A 15,564-nucleotide genomic window follows, 5' to 3' on the forward strand; every position below is an offset into this window, starting at 1 on the left:
TAATATTTCTGATTTCCAGCATCCGCAGTTCTTGGGTTTCTTTCAGTATTCCTGATTATCTGGGAAATGTTTTGGGAAAATGAGAAGTAAAATGTGAATCAGTGAAAATCTGAAATTGAAATTTATACTAATGGCAATCATATAATCATTGGTGATTGTTGTAAAAACTAATTTGGTTCACTCATGCCCTTGAGGGAAGGAAATCTGTTGTACTTACTAGATCTGGCCAGCATATGTCTCCAGACTCTCAACAATGTGGTTGACTTTAAACTGCCCACTGAAATGGCCCTAGCAAGCCAGTCAGTTCAAATGATAATTAGGAATGGACAATAATTGTTGGCCCAGCCGATGACTCCCACATCCAGTGAACAAAATGGGAGTCAAGTTGTGATTTTGACAAGCAATGATCTGCTTTCATTGGTGACTCCCTTTTCCCAGCAGGAAATTCACCTCACAACTTGTGAAAAGCATTTAAGATCAATCAACATACTCCAGATGTTGAATGAGCCTCACTGCTAACATCTCATCCAATTCTGTCACAAATCTCACCATAGCCCATGTCGCTCAGACCTGTATAAGATTCTATCACATTGGTTCCACAATGGTTTTTATGCACTCAACTTCTGTTGATTAGCTCTAACAGTACTTGCTTCCTGCAACTCCCACCTCAGTGGTTATATTTCCTAAGGAATATGGATAACTCAGTGGTTAGCACTACTGCCTCACAGCGCCAGGGTTTGATTCCGCCCTTAGACAATTGTCTGTGTGGAGTTTGTGCATTCGCCCTGTACCTGTGTGGGTTTCCTCTGGATGCTCTGGTTTACTTCCACAGTTCAGAGATGAGTAGGTTAGGTGGATTGGCCATGCTCAATTGCCAGTAGTGTCCAGAGATGTGCATGCTAGGTGGATTAACCATGGGAAATGCAGGGTGACAGGCATAGGGTAGGGGAGGTAGACCAGGTACTCATTGCAGGGTTGGTGTGGACCCGAAGGGCTGAATGGCCTGCTTCTTCATTGTAGGGATTTTATTATTGTAAGGTTAAGTTTGAAATGTATTCACCCTAATATTATTAATGTTATATACATTGCAGTTGTACTTTGGATTCCTTCAGTGATTTTCAGAAATATGTGACTTATATTAATTACAGAAAGTGAGGTACACCACCTTACCACTTTCATTGAGACCCTAATTACAGGCCACGTCCTTCCTAACACCCAATTTGTTGCTCCTGACCACATGATTCTCAATGACAGTCACTGATAATGAATCCATTTAGCTACAGTTGGCCATTGTACAGCTATGTCTGCCTGTTTTATTTCTCCAACATGACAGGACATAATCTGCAGGAACAGGTGATACACAATTTACAGAGACAAATAGGAAATCAAACAAAGAGAAAGAAGGAAAGATAAATTGAATTTCCTGTTTGCTATGATCTGCTTTTTCACTGTACTTGGGTACACGTGGCTACAATAAATCAAATCAAACAAAATGGAGAGAAGAAAGAGAAATGGATGGAAAAGAGCAAAAGTAAATTGAGAGAAAAATAGAAGTGAAGGAATAGAAAGAAGAACAGAAGAGGAGAAAGAAAAGCAAAGTTAGAGAAGTGGGAAAGGAAAGGGGAAAAAGTGGAGGAGGAAAGTTAAGTTTTACCCTCATAGCCACAAAATAGCCTCCTGTGAGACTTTGTTGGAAGGCTGGTCTTAAAAGATTTGAGAATGACCAATATGGGTATTTACATTCCTGTTTGCTGTAAACCCTGGTGTCCTCTTTTGGTGCAGCTACATTTCATCAACCACAGTGGCAACTTGTTGCCTCATCTCAATCACCATATTGAGCGATAGGCACTGAGAAACTGGGCCAGATATGTTTAGTTAATGCTAGGGCTGAAATGTGTTTGCCCTTTTTCATGCAACTTGAGGCATTAGATGTCTCAGACCACACCCTTGATAATCCTGAGAAATCGAGGAGCAGCATTATATATAATGACCTAAAATTTCCAAAGGGTAGATTTTAGGGGATGATGAATTACTCGCAACCTTGCTAGAATTCTGGGATGATACCATGCAAGCTTTAAATCCAGAGAAAAAAATTTTTCTAAGACTCAAAGCTATAACTCAGAGTCATAGAGATGTACAGCACAGAAACGGACCCTTCAGTCCAACCTGATATCCTAAATTAATCTAGTCCTATTTGCTGCCACTTGGCCCACATCCCTCTAAACCCTTCCTATTCATATACCCATCCAGATGCCTTTTAAATGTTGTAATTGTACCAGCCTCCTCCACTTTCTCTGGGACCTCATTCCATTCATACACCATCCTTTGCGTGAAAACGTTGCCCCTTAGGTCCCTTTTAAATTTTTTCCCTCTTACCCCAAACCTATGCCCTCGAGTTCTGGACTCCCCCAACCCAGTAAAGACGTTTTCTGTTTACCATATCCATATCCCTCAAGATTTTATAAACCTCTATAAGGTCACCCCTAAGCCTCCAAAGAACCAGGGAAAACAGCCCCAGCCTATTTAGCCTCTCCCTATAGCTCAAACCCTCCAACCCTTGTAAATATTTTCTGAACTTTTTCAAGTTTCACAACATCCTTCCAATAGGAGGGAGAGCAGAACTTTATGCCCAATACGAGGATTATAGGTTCTTAAATGCCTTGTTAACACTACATCTTGACACATCTTTATTCAGTTTACTATCTCACCAAACACACCGAACAAGCTAGATGTTGAGAAATCTCCATGTAGAGGTCAGAGTTCAATTCCAGCTCACCATTGACTGTAAACTGGCTGCTCAGCCTCAATTAGCATCCCAGGGCACAATTCATGGGCAGCAGTTGCATGCACTCCCTGTCCACAGACATTGGCATCTGATATTCCCAAACCACTCATGACCGTTATGACAACTCTCTCATCCACTTGCACGCTATTTAGGAAGCATAGACTTGCATTGCCGGATGCACCAGCAACTGGCATTGAAAGGCAGCTGCAAGAACACTTAGCCAGGTACCCAGCTCATGGACTGGACAAGATCGTATTTCTTTTTAGTCAAGTTAGAGATTGGAAATCCCAGCGAGAGAGAGAGAGTTGGAGGGACTGGAGTTTCAGATTTTGGAGGCCAGGCGATAGAGTATAGGGAGCCATTTTCGTTTAATAGGTAGTTATCTCAATGGGCATAGGAAGCCCCTGAAAAGAGAGAATTCCCCTTCCATCCTGACAGCAGCCAGCACAGTCAACACTGTCTGCAGACTCATTGCCTTCCTTCTGCCCTTCCCCACAGTCTTAACAATTGCAGTGGAATTGGAGTGAGACCCTTAAAGTGGCAAGTAATTGTCCACTTCAGGACTTCAATAGATGAATGTCTTACTCAGCCCCTGTAATATGGGAAATATATTGGGGTGGCTATGAAGGCACTGGACATCACACCCATATTATTTAACATATACCTTCTTCAAATATGCTTGTGGGGATCATCTTCCAGTTTTAAAACATGCAAGGAAGGTTTTATGATTGATATCCATAACCACATGACAGAACAAAATTATATTAATTTTACTTAGAAGTTTGTAAAGGTTCTCATCCCTCTTCTTGAAATTCAGCTTGTAAATTTAACACTAAATATTCTATTATGAAATATAATAAATGATAAGGATTGTTTTTTTCAGAGGGCCATCAGTATTTGGAATTTTCATCCCCAAAAAGCAGTGAAGTGTACATCATTAAATGTATTCAAGTCTGAGTTAGTCATCATGTTTTTTTGACAAGGAAGTCCAGTGTTAAGTTGGGGCAGGATGGGGTGGAAGGAGGGGGAGGAATACTAAAACTGTGGAGTTGAGACTGCATTTAGATCAGCCATGAATCAGTCAATCAGCTGAGCAGGCTGAAAGGACCAAAAGGCCTACTCCTGCTGCCATGTCTTGTGCTCCTAAATATTTAATTAGTCTTTGATAAAGAAGACATGTTGACAAACTTTGAGGTAAAATTGAGTAGTGCTGCTACTTGAAAGTCAATGTAAGCATTTACATTTCAACCCTCATGAGGAAAAGAGGTAGATTTGATATGCAGAAGAGTAACTGTGGGAAATTTTACTTGCTGCAAGCTTCCACGGAGGATAATAAACAGATGTCATGTGTTTGCATTACTTAAATACTCTGAGCAGCTGTAACAGTCAGAGCTTCATGTTATGTAACAGTGAATAAGATTAGAAACTGGATTTGACTGCTGGTGCTTTTTAAGGAATCTACATTTTTCTGTAGGAGGGATACCATGGGGAGTTCTAGTTGCATTTTTTTTGTTAAACACTCACTGCAGACTATTTCAGTGATGTAATTTATTCCTTGTTCATTAATTTATGGTTGCAGTTATTTTGAATTTTCAGAATTTTAGGGATGGGCAAAAATGTTATGCTGATGGGAAGTAAAATGTTTTGCATTAAATGTCAACACCTTGATCCCATAGTTACATTAATCTCCACTCCACTTGCTTCTTTCTCTTACCATGTCATGCATCAATGTCCATTTGTGGGGAACCAGTCTACTTCCCATTTCAATACAATAACCAGTTAAGGTGTGCATCATACAAGGTGCTGAGTGAATCATTTATTGATCTCAACCATCAGCAAGAAGTTCCGAGCTCAGTCCCGCTTATTTGTGGTGGCACTGTCCAGCCTGAGAATGGAGCTGGAAGCACCTTTTCCATTTCTGTTGATTTGTGATTTTAACATCATCCCTGTGAAACATATGAAAAAGAAATCCATCAATCCTCATGCAGTGGAAAAAAAGCTGAATTTGTCCAAAAATAGACCACGTTTCAAATTAGAGGTGGTTATATCACCTCAAGCTCTAACGAATTACCTCACACAATTCTCATTTCCCAACCTCATATGTATGCAGCATGTCTCTACGGCATTGGGCTCATACTATCATGGATTGTAGTGGTTCAAGAAGGTAGCTCACCACCACCTTCTCGAGGGCAATTTGTCACATATAATAAATCCTGGCCCAGCCAGCAACACCCATGTCTCACAAATGAATCAAATAATAATCATACACTCAGCAGCAGCAGAAAGACTCGTCACTGCTTGGATGTTCCAAGATTTCTACCACTGGCACCATATTTGAAGCTCAGCTGTGCACCAGGTCAATCATTGCCTCCCATGAATAGCCATTTACAATTCAAGGAGCAGGAGGGCAAGGGAAACTATCAGGTTCTGAGAGAGTGCACAGGTGGCATAATGACATTGATTTGATATAGAAGCTTACATTCGTAAAAGTATTGCTGCTTTACATCATCATCTGTCTGATTAACTGTCATAGTAACTGCAGTTATAAGATCAAGATACCTTTCCTGACCACCATTCCATGTCAGAACCCTGTCTGAAAAGAATGCTACTCTTTCTCTAGCACAATCTTTTGTCATTGTTTATTTGATTGAGTTTTCTGAAGAAGTAACAAAGAGGATCGGTAGATGTGAACTGTATGGACTTCAGTAAGGCGTTCGACAAGGTTACCCATGGGAGACTGATTAGCAAGGTTAGATCTCTCAGAATACAGGGAGAACAAACGACTTGGATACAGAACTGGCTTCAAAGGTCGAAGACAGAGGGTGGTAGTGGAGCGTTGTTTTTCAGACTGGAGGCCTGTGACCAGTGGAGTGCCACAAAGATCGGTACTGGGTCCTGTACTTTTTGTCATTTACATAAATGATTTGGATGCAAGCATAAGAGGTATAGTTAGTAAGTTTGCAGATGACACCAAAATTTGATGTGTAGTAGACAGCGAAGAGGGTTACCTCAGATTACAACAGGATCTTGACCATATGGGCCAATGGGCTGAGAAGTGGCAGATGGAGTGTAATTCAGATAAACGCGAGGTGCTGCATTTTGGGAAAGCAAATCTAAGCAGGACTTATACACTTAATGGTAAGGTCCTAGAGAGTGTTGCTGAACAAAGAGACCTTGGAGTGCAGGTTCATAGCTCCTTGAAAGTGAAGTCGCAGGTAGATAGGATAGTGAAGAAGGTGTTTGGTATGCTTTCTTTTATTGGTCAGAGTATTGAGTACAGGAGTTGGGAGGTCATGTTGCGGCTGTGCAGGACATTGGTTAGGCCACTGTTGGAATATTGCATGCAGTTCTGGTCTCCTTCCTATCGGAAAGTTGTTGTGAAACTTGAAAGGGTTCAGAAAAGATCTACAAGGATGTTGCCAGGGTTGGAGGATTTGAGCTAAAGGGAGAGGCTGAACAGGCTGGGGCTGTTTTCCCTGGAGCATCAGAGGCTGAGGGGTGATCTTATAGAGGGGCATGGATAGGGTAAATAGGCAAAGTCTTTTCCCTGGGGTCGGGGAGTCCAGAACTAGAGGGCATAGGTTTAGGGTGAGAGGGGAAAGATATAAAAGAGAGCTATGGGGTAACGTTTTCACGCAGAGGGTGGTACGTGTATGGAATGAGCTGCCAGAGGATGTGGTGGAGGCTGGTACAATTACAACATTTAAAAGGCATTTGGATGGGTATATGAATAGGAAGGGTTTGGAGGGATATGGGCCGGGTGTTTGCAGGTGGGACTAGATTGGGTTGGGATATCTGGTCAGCATTCACGTGTTGGACCGAAGGATCTGTTTCCATGCTATACATCTCCCATCTACCTGACTTATTTGAAAGGACAGTCCTGAGCAATGAGTGACCTGACCCTGACTGTTCTCTGCTGCTCCTGCCTGACTTACCACTGATCCCCATACTAGTTGCACCAGACCTGGAGGACAGACCGTGTTCCATATTCTCGAATATATCGACAGGGATCGTTTGATCATGATCAGTCCAACCACCCAACATTGTGTCCAAACACCTGGACCTATATTGGGCAATGCCCTTGAGTTACTGCATCAGTACCCCCAACTGACAGCAATCTTCCGCTAATTTGACTGAAGACTACATGTTTTAGATTGTCAACAGGCTCATTTGATTGAATGTAGGATGTTTGCCATGTCGGCTGCTGGCATATGCCATAGGTTATGACATTGATGTAGCACAATTCCATAAAATGGTGGCTCATTGGTACGCACTGCTGCTTCACAGTGCCATGGACCCGGGTTCGATTCCAGCCTCTGTCAGTGACTGTTAGTGTGGAGTTTGCACATTCTCCCTGTGTCTTCGTGGGTTTCCTTTAGATGCTCCGGTTTTCTCCCACAGTCCAAAGATGTGCAGGTCAGGTTAATTGGCCATGCTAAATTGCCCATAATGTTAGGTGCATTAGTCAGAAGGAAATGGGTCTGGTTGTGTAACTCTTTGGAGAATCGGTGTGGACTTGTTGGGCCGAAGGGCCTGTTTCTACAGTGTGGGAAATCGAATCGAATCTAGAAAATAAATCTGCTTTCTTGATTACTTTTGGCAAACAAGACAAGCTACTTGACTTTGTTTCTCCATTAAAAGGCAAAGCAGGACAGAAATATTTAAAGGTTGCAAGTTCTGAATGGTACAGCAATGTACAAAAAGTAAAGATATGGCAGAGATACTGCAAGCATTCAAGTTAGTGAGCCCAGTGAGAGCAAGTGAAGGACTCTGAGATATACTCTGCTGTGATGCATGATGCTCCTATACAGAAAGGGTCTTGCAGCACTATTACAATGAAAGGCTTCAGTGCACTTCAGTGTGCATTTTTGAAGAGGATAAATGTATTTCGACTGAGTCAAAGATGTGCATTGATAATGTGGTGAGGCTAACGGGTGCTAAATGCCAACTTCCATTGACTGTGGATGCATGCAGTCACAACCCATAGAGCATGGTCTGGGATGGTGAGGAGTGCTGGCTGAGATAGAAGCCTGGAGGAGCAAGCAGTGAGCTGGAGCCACCAATTACCCGCTCTAACTTTCACAATGGAACGATCGATCTGTTCTTTTCTACTGAGAGGGAGACTGCAAATAAATGAGGTTAAAATAGATAATAATGAGATGTTAATGAATGTAAATGGGCATCTCATTGCACACTAGTGGAATTCACATCTTGCCATTCCAACCTTGAGTGGCAAAGTTAGATTTTTACTTCTCAATGTCAAGGATGCCATTTTTTTGATCTCCCATATTTTTCCAACTGATTTGTCAATGCCCATGTTTTCAGGGGCAGGAAAAGTTCAGCTTATTGATCCCTTACCTGTGGAAAAAAAGTCAATAAATCCCATTCAGTTAAGAAAAATTCCTAGATAAGCAATTGATGCTGAAAATCTCATTTGATATGAATTTAGGTTCTGGTTGCCCTGCGACAGGAAGGATATTATTAAATTGGAGAGAGTTCAGAAAAGATTTACCAGGATGTTGCCAGGAATGGAAGGATTAAATTATAGAGATAGGCTGGTACTTTTTTTCACTGGAGCATAAGAGGTTGAAGAGTGATTTGCAGAGGTTTATAAAATCTTTAAGGGCATGGATAAGGTGAATAGCAAGGGTCTTTTCCCTAGGGCAGGGGAGTTCAAAACTGGGGGGTATATTTTTAAGGTGAGAGGAGAAAGATTTAAAAAAAGACATGGGGGACAACTATTTTACATAGAGTGGTTCTTCCATGAAATGAACTGCCAGAGGAAGTAGTGGACGTAGGTACAGTTACAACATATAAAAGACATTTGGATAAGTACATGAATGGGAAAGATTTGGAGGGATATGGATCATAGCAGCAGTATAGTTGTGGAATAGCTGTGTTATTAGGGTATTCCAGAGAATAAGAGAATGGGTTAATAAAATATAGATCCTAAACTTTAATTCAATCCACGCAATTTTAGAATTTTAATCCATTTTTAAAAGGTGATGTGAAACTTGATTCTTAAAGATAGGAGCTGCTGACTCCACAAGGTATGTAAGTACCTTTTACAATATTCCTTATAGACTAAGGGGAGTAGAAATTTTCACCACCTATTTCCCTCCAACCTCTCTTCCAACTTGTCAAGGAAATCAATCTCATCAGTCTCTTTTGTGGTCTTTCTGCCTCACTTTTCTCTCTCTGTCACTCTCTCTTTCTCCTTCTCTGCACTCCTCCAACTGCAATACTTCTCCCTCCCTGCCCTGCATGTTGGTACACTGATCTTGACCTTCCTTCAGCCCCATCCCTCTCCACCTTGTATTCAATCCAGCTGCAATGCCTGTACACCATTTACGCAAGATTTTAAGGAATTCTACACAGTAGCTGACAGTAAGATTTTTGTTTTCCTTTTCCTCCGTGCTCTGTCAGAGCAACACCACATCCCCCTCCCTTCCCCTCAGTCTCAATCGTCAGGGCTATTCTCAAGGGATATCCACTGCAGCCTCCTGCCACTGGCTAATTAGATGGCTACAAGACAGCAATGTGGAGAAATAAATTGTAATGAGATCCTATCATGAAAATCAGCAGAACTTTCATGGCCTGGACAATAATATCAGAACACTGGAGCTGGCTTATCAGGCATCGGTAGTGTCATGATAGCAGCGTGCCAAAACTAACCAGTGAAAATTCTTGGCTTTAAATTGATTTAGCAGTGACATGTTAATACTGTGCACTTATGCAGAAAACGGGACTCACTCTGTTCCCAAGAAGCATTTGACAGAGTGCAGCACCAAATGAGAATGTAAACTGGTGAGAGCTTGTAGTGTTGCAGTCTGAATATCAAGCAGCAGAGTAAAAGCATCTTATTTACGTCTTCCTGGAAAGGTATCAAGAACATATTCTTCTACTTCCTGTTGATGTTGGAGTGTGGCCATTTCTGCTTTAAATGCTAATTATACACTCTCTGCATTTGGTGTTGGCTCATGTGATTAGAAACTGAACTTAAGAATTAGCTTCTCCTATCAAGAATTTGAAAGTAGTATGAGACAAAATCCCCAAGGGTCCCACAAGTGTGTTTGGCTGCAAAATTCACTTGTAGCTTGTTCATGTTGTGAAGCTCTCCACATTTACATGGTTGGAATTGTTTAATTATTAAGGGATGGTATGAGCAGTGGCAAATACTGGGACACCTACCATGAAGAAATGCCAGAATTCTGGGGCTGATGTTTGAGCAACATATGAAGTGGGAGTGGCTTGCCCAAAAAGAACAGAGCTAGTTGCTGCTTGTTTACTGTTAAAGGAGGGAGAAGGTGATGGTCTTGTGGTATTGTTACTGCACCTCGTAATCCAGAAACCAAGCTGATGTTCCGGGGTCCTAGATACAAATCCCACCATAGCAGATGGAATTTGAAGTTTTTTTAAAATCTGGAATTTAAAGGGAAATGATGGGCAACTTGAAGTGAACAATAAAGGATGCCCCAGCTGGTAACTCTCACATCCTATGAAAGAATTTTTAAAAGTGTGCATCAGGCATAACTGGAATGGTGGTAAGCTGACTTACGAATTGATCTGCATATGTCCAAATGTAATGTAGACAGAGGAAGTGCAAATGGAAACAATGTACAGTATACCCCCACATCCCCCTATATAGCAGGGGAATTTACCACAACTGTATCCATGGGCTGGAAAGCCAGTGGAAGAGAGATATGCCCTAACTCCTGACCTGTCTCTTTTCCACAGTGAGTTGAAGGTCCAAATTTGCACTTTATTAATGCAAGTAATTTTCCTACATTTTGCTGTGAAAGAAGCTGGAAGCCATCATATCTGCATGTTTGTTTCTGTGAACATAATATACTAACTTGTGGTCTGAATAAATTAGACTTCATTAGATTTAATCTACATTTATAATTGACACACACACACACACCACAATTTACATAAAATGGAAAAGAAATAGAGACCAATCATCTGAAATAAAAACACAGCAGATTCTGTCTCTACAAAGAGAAAGATCAGGTCCGTGTTTCAGTCGTGAGCAACCAGCAATTGAAAACAGGCACCTCAGTAAACTTAGATGCACAAACTCCACCTCATGCAATTTTCAGCAAGACTACTGAGCAGGTTGCCTGAGACAGGAGGCTACTTAAAAGAGTAAATCAAGATCCATTCTGGTGTAGGATCCCAGCTGTGATTTTCAAGCATAAATGTATGCAACATAGACATGGAATACAGGGAGAACTAGCCATTTGGATACAGAACTGGCTCAAAAGTAGAAGACAGAGGGTGGTGGTGGAGGATTGTTTTTTAGACTGGGGGTCTGAGACCAGTGGAGTGCCACAAGGATCGGTGCTGGGTCCACTACTTTCCATCACTTATATAAATGATTTGGATGTGAGCATAAGAGGTATATTTAGTAAGTTTGCAGATGACTCCAAAGTTGGAGTGTGGTGGACAGCGAAGAAGGCTACCTCAGATTACAACGGGCCTATGGGCCAATGGGCTGAGGAGTTGCAGATGGAGTTTAATTTAGATAAATGTGAGATGCTCCATTTTAGGAAAGCAAATCTTAACAGGACCTATGCACTTAATGGTAAGGTCCTAGGGAGTGTTGCTGAATAAAGAGACCTTGGAGTGCAGGTTCATAGCTCCTTGAAAGTGGAGTCGCAGGTAGCTAGGATGGTGAAGAAGGCGTTTGGTATGCTTTCTTTTATTGGTCAGAGTATTGAGTACAGGAGTTGGGAGGTCATGTTGCGGCTGTATAGGACGTTGGTTAGGCCACTTTTGGAATATTGCGTGCAATTCTGGTCTCCTTCCTATCAAAAGGATGTTGTGAAACTTGAAAGGGTTCAGAAAAGATTTACAAGGATGTTGCTGGGTTTGGAGGATTTGAGCTTGAATAGATTTTTTAGATTAGATTACCTTTGGCCCAACAAGTCCACACCGACCCTCCTGAAGAGAAACCCACCCTTCCTATATTTACCCCTGACTAATCCACCTAACACTACAGGCAATTTAGCATGGCCAATTCACCTGACCTGCATATCTTTCGACTGTGGGAGGAAACCGGAGCACCCGGAGGAAACCCACGCAGACACTGGGAAAATGTCCAAACTCCACACAGACTTGCCCAAGGTGGGAATTGAACCCGGATCCCTGGCGCTGTGCAGCAGCAGTGCTACCCACTGAGCCACCGTGCCACCTCACTAATTGGCTTTTCCAAGGAACCCATATCACCACTGGCACAACACTCTTTGACACAGTTTGAAAATTCTATTCCAGAAGCCATTCCTCCGAGGATATCAGTGTATCATGTCTAGCAGGACGTGGTGAATAGTCTGAAAGCTGCACACCTTAACAATAAAACTTGAGGGGAGCTGGGACATGATGACAAAATTGACAGAATCTGGAAAGTTAATAACATGTAGCAGCTGGATGACCTAAGATTCTGCAGAATTACCAATAACTCTGTTCCATTTTTACTTCTCACCAAAGACTTTACACCAAAATAACGCTTCACTTACATCTTTTGTCAAAGCCAGGCAAACTACCAGAGGGGATTGTCTCATTTACACAACTTCACTAAACTCAAATTGTTCAACATCATGCACTCCACTCCTCAAATCAAAAGCCCTGAAATACCTTCCAGATTGCAAGATGCATGAAGACTGATTTTAACTTTGAACAGTGTTGGAAAAAGTGCAGTAGCAAATCAGCTGCTCATTATACATCCTGCCCAAATCTCTTTTCACTTGGCATCTAATGGAATGGTAAATCAAGTAGTGGTGAATAGGCAGCTAATCCATTATCAATCTCTGACGGAAGTTAGAAATATAGAATATTGGAGCTGGAGCAGGCTGCTAGACCCTTTGAGCCTGCTTCGTCATTCAATGGCTGTCAGCCAACTCAGTAACCTGTTTCTACTTTCTACCGATACCCTTTCATTACATTAGCCCTGAAAACTCCTCCTTGAATGCATTCATTATTATGATATAAATGGCTTTCTCTGGCAGAGAATTCCACAGGCTCACCACTCTTTGGGGAAGAAATTTCTCCTTATTTCAGTTCTAAATAGCTTACTTCAAATTCTTGGAATGTGACCCCTGGTTCTGGACTCCCACACATCAGGACTAGCCTTCCTGCTTATCCGCTCTCCACCCCCACGCCGATCTCCACCCCCATGCCTAACCCCACCCACATGCCTAACCCCGCCCCCACTCCCAGCTCCAGTCCCACACCAGGTCCTAGCTCCCAGCCCTGCCGTATTTTCACCATCCCTCCAGATCTCCCCCTCTCTGAGGATGAAAGATCAGTCCTCAGCAGAGGCCTCACCTTCATCTCTCTACGCTCCCGTATTAACGATTTCAACACGCGGCAAGACATCGAACAATTCTTCCTCCGCCTTCGCACCTACTTCTTCAACCAGGATCTCGCCCACCCTCTGACGACCCCTTCTCCATCGCCCACCCTCTGACGACCCCTTCTCCCGCCTCCAACACACCCAATTCCACTACCGAACAACTCAAATGGCCTCCTTCTTCAAAGACCGCAATTTCCCCTCCGACGTGGTTGACGACACTCTCCACCGCATCTCCTCCACTTCCCGCACCTCTGCCCTTGAACCCTGCCCCTCCAATCGCCACCAGGACAGAACCCCACTGGTCCTCACCTTCCACCCCACCAACCTCCAGATACATCCTCTGTCATTTCCACCACCTCCAGACAGACCCCACCACCAGGGATATATTTCCCTCTCCACCTCTATCAGTATTCAGGAGAGACCACTCCCTCCGCGATACCCTTGTCAGGTCCACATCCCCCACCAACCCAACCTCCACTCCCAGCACCTTCCCCTGCAACCGCAAGAAGTGCAAACCTTGCGCCCACACCACCCCCCTCACCTCCCTCCGAGGCCCCAATGGATCCTTTTATATCCGTCGCAAATTCACCTGCACCTCCACACACATCATTTACTGTATCCACTGCACTCGATGAGCTCTCCTCTACATTGGGGAGACAGGCCGCCTACTTGCGGAACGTTTCAGGGAACACCTCTGGGATAACCGCACCAACCAACCCAACTGCCCCGTGGCTGAACACTTTAACTCCCCCTCCCACTCCGCCAATGACATGCAGATCCTTGGCCTCCTCCATCGCCAGACCCTGGCCACACGACGTCTGGAGGAAGAGTGCCTCATCTTCCACCTAGGAACCTTCCAACCACACGGGATGAATGTAGATTTCTCCAGCTTCCTCATTTCCCCTCCCCCCCCCCCCCCCCCCCCCCCCCCCCAACCTTATCTCAGTCCCAACCCTCAGATTCAGCACCGCCCTCTTGACCTGCAATCTTCTTCCTGACCTCTCCACCCCCACCCCCTCTCCAGCCTATCACCCTCACCCTCACCCTCACCTCCTTCCACCTATCATATTCCCAGCACCCCTCCCCCAAATTCCCTCCTCCCTACCTTTTATCTCAGCCCGCTTGGTACACCAGCCTCATTCCTGAAGAAGGGCTTATGCCCGAAACGTCGATTCTCCTGCTCCCCGGATGCTGCCTGGAGTGCTATGTTTTTTCAGCACCACATTTTTCAACTCTGGTACTCCAGCATCTGCAGTCCTCAGTTTCTCCAACATAAAAAGTGAGCAAGCTGAATCCAACTTCAATGCAGTTTTGTTTTAGAGCAGCTGGATTGCTGTCAAGTCTTTATTCATTTAGAACCAGTGGGAAATTCAACTCATTAAGATTTCCAATCAGACACAGCAAAACGGAAATAATAACGTTCGGTCAAAAAAGTTTTAAAAATAAATAATTACCAGCTGCAAGAAGCTCCTGCTACGAGTTGGACATATTCCAATAGAGAAGAAACAGCAGGAATAACCTGACATGGTTGCAAATGATTTCAAAATGAAAGTTGTTCCCCACCAATGAATTCAATCACATTAAAAAAAATCCTTAAACTTTCCTACCTACAAGTATTAAAACAAAAACAAATGATCTTTATGTACATATGTGACTTTGGTTTAACCCTTAATGAGATGCTGTATAACCACAAAAAATCAAAATGGCATTCAATGAATCTAATTTTAAATTCAGACCATTGACACAAATTAGCTGCAAAATTTGATAAGGCTAGTAGTGGATGCAGGGACTGCATTGGAGGAGATGTAGAGGAGGAGAAATGTCATATACAGGAAGTTAGGAGGGTCTCCAGACAAGCTGTCAGAATAAAATGGAACGAGATAACTGGCAATCTCAAGAATCTGGATGCAGTGTTGCAAAGAGTTCAGTAATATCACATGAATGAACAAGATCAGTAAATGCATTTTCATACCAGCAGCTGCTTTGCCAGTCTTGCACACTGCTCAATGCAGAACATTCCCATTATTCAACTGCAAAGAATATCTATTTTTAAGACTCATATCTCTCATTGTTTCCTGTTTTTTCTATCCTTTAATTAATTCTTTAATGATAATATTAGAATGTTAGTTCCCCAGCATGATAGGAATAACTGTTATGTATGCCATTTAATTATATCCCTGTCAGTGCTTTCTGGGAGGGGTTATTAGAGTCTGGAAGGTGTCATACGACTTTCAGGTGGACAAGTGTGTGTGTGCTGCATGGAGGTTGTACTGGCTTACCAATATGATTTTTGCCTGGGGTTTTTAAAAAATGAGAGGTGATCAAATTGCTGTGTATATTTCTAGTAATGAACAGGATAGATACTCTAACTGGAGAATCTACAACATGGAGTCACAATCTCAGAGTCAGCAACTATGGGACCAAG

General features: G+C 42.9%; 1 protein-coding gene and 1 long non-coding RNA gene across 3 annotated transcripts in view; one reads left to right on the forward strand and one right to left on the reverse strand.

Moving 5' to 3' along the window:
* Nucleotides 1-15,564, forward strand: part of nr3c2 (nuclear receptor subfamily 3, group C, member 2) — a 327,259-nt gene that overhangs the window by 262,082 nt on the left and 49,613 nt on the right. The window lies entirely within an intron of this gene.
* Nucleotides 4,612-15,564, reverse strand: part of LOC122554445 (uncharacterized) — a 36,825-nt gene continuing 25,872 nt past the window's right edge. The window contains exon 3 of the long non-coding RNA XR_015751441.1: nt 4,612-4,731. This is a non-coding gene — a long non-coding RNA (uncharacterized LOC122554445). The remainder of the gene's footprint in view (nt 4,732-15,564) is intronic.

This window comes from Chiloscyllium plagiosum, unplaced genomic scaffold (genome assembly GCF_037043375.1).
Source record: "Chiloscyllium plagiosum isolate Xiang-an unplaced genomic scaffold, Cpla_swu_hap1 HiC_scaffold_1, whole genome shotgun sequence".
Lineage (NCBI taxonomy): Eukaryota > Metazoa > Chordata > Chondrichthyes > Orectolobiformes > Hemiscylliidae > Chiloscyllium > Chiloscyllium plagiosum.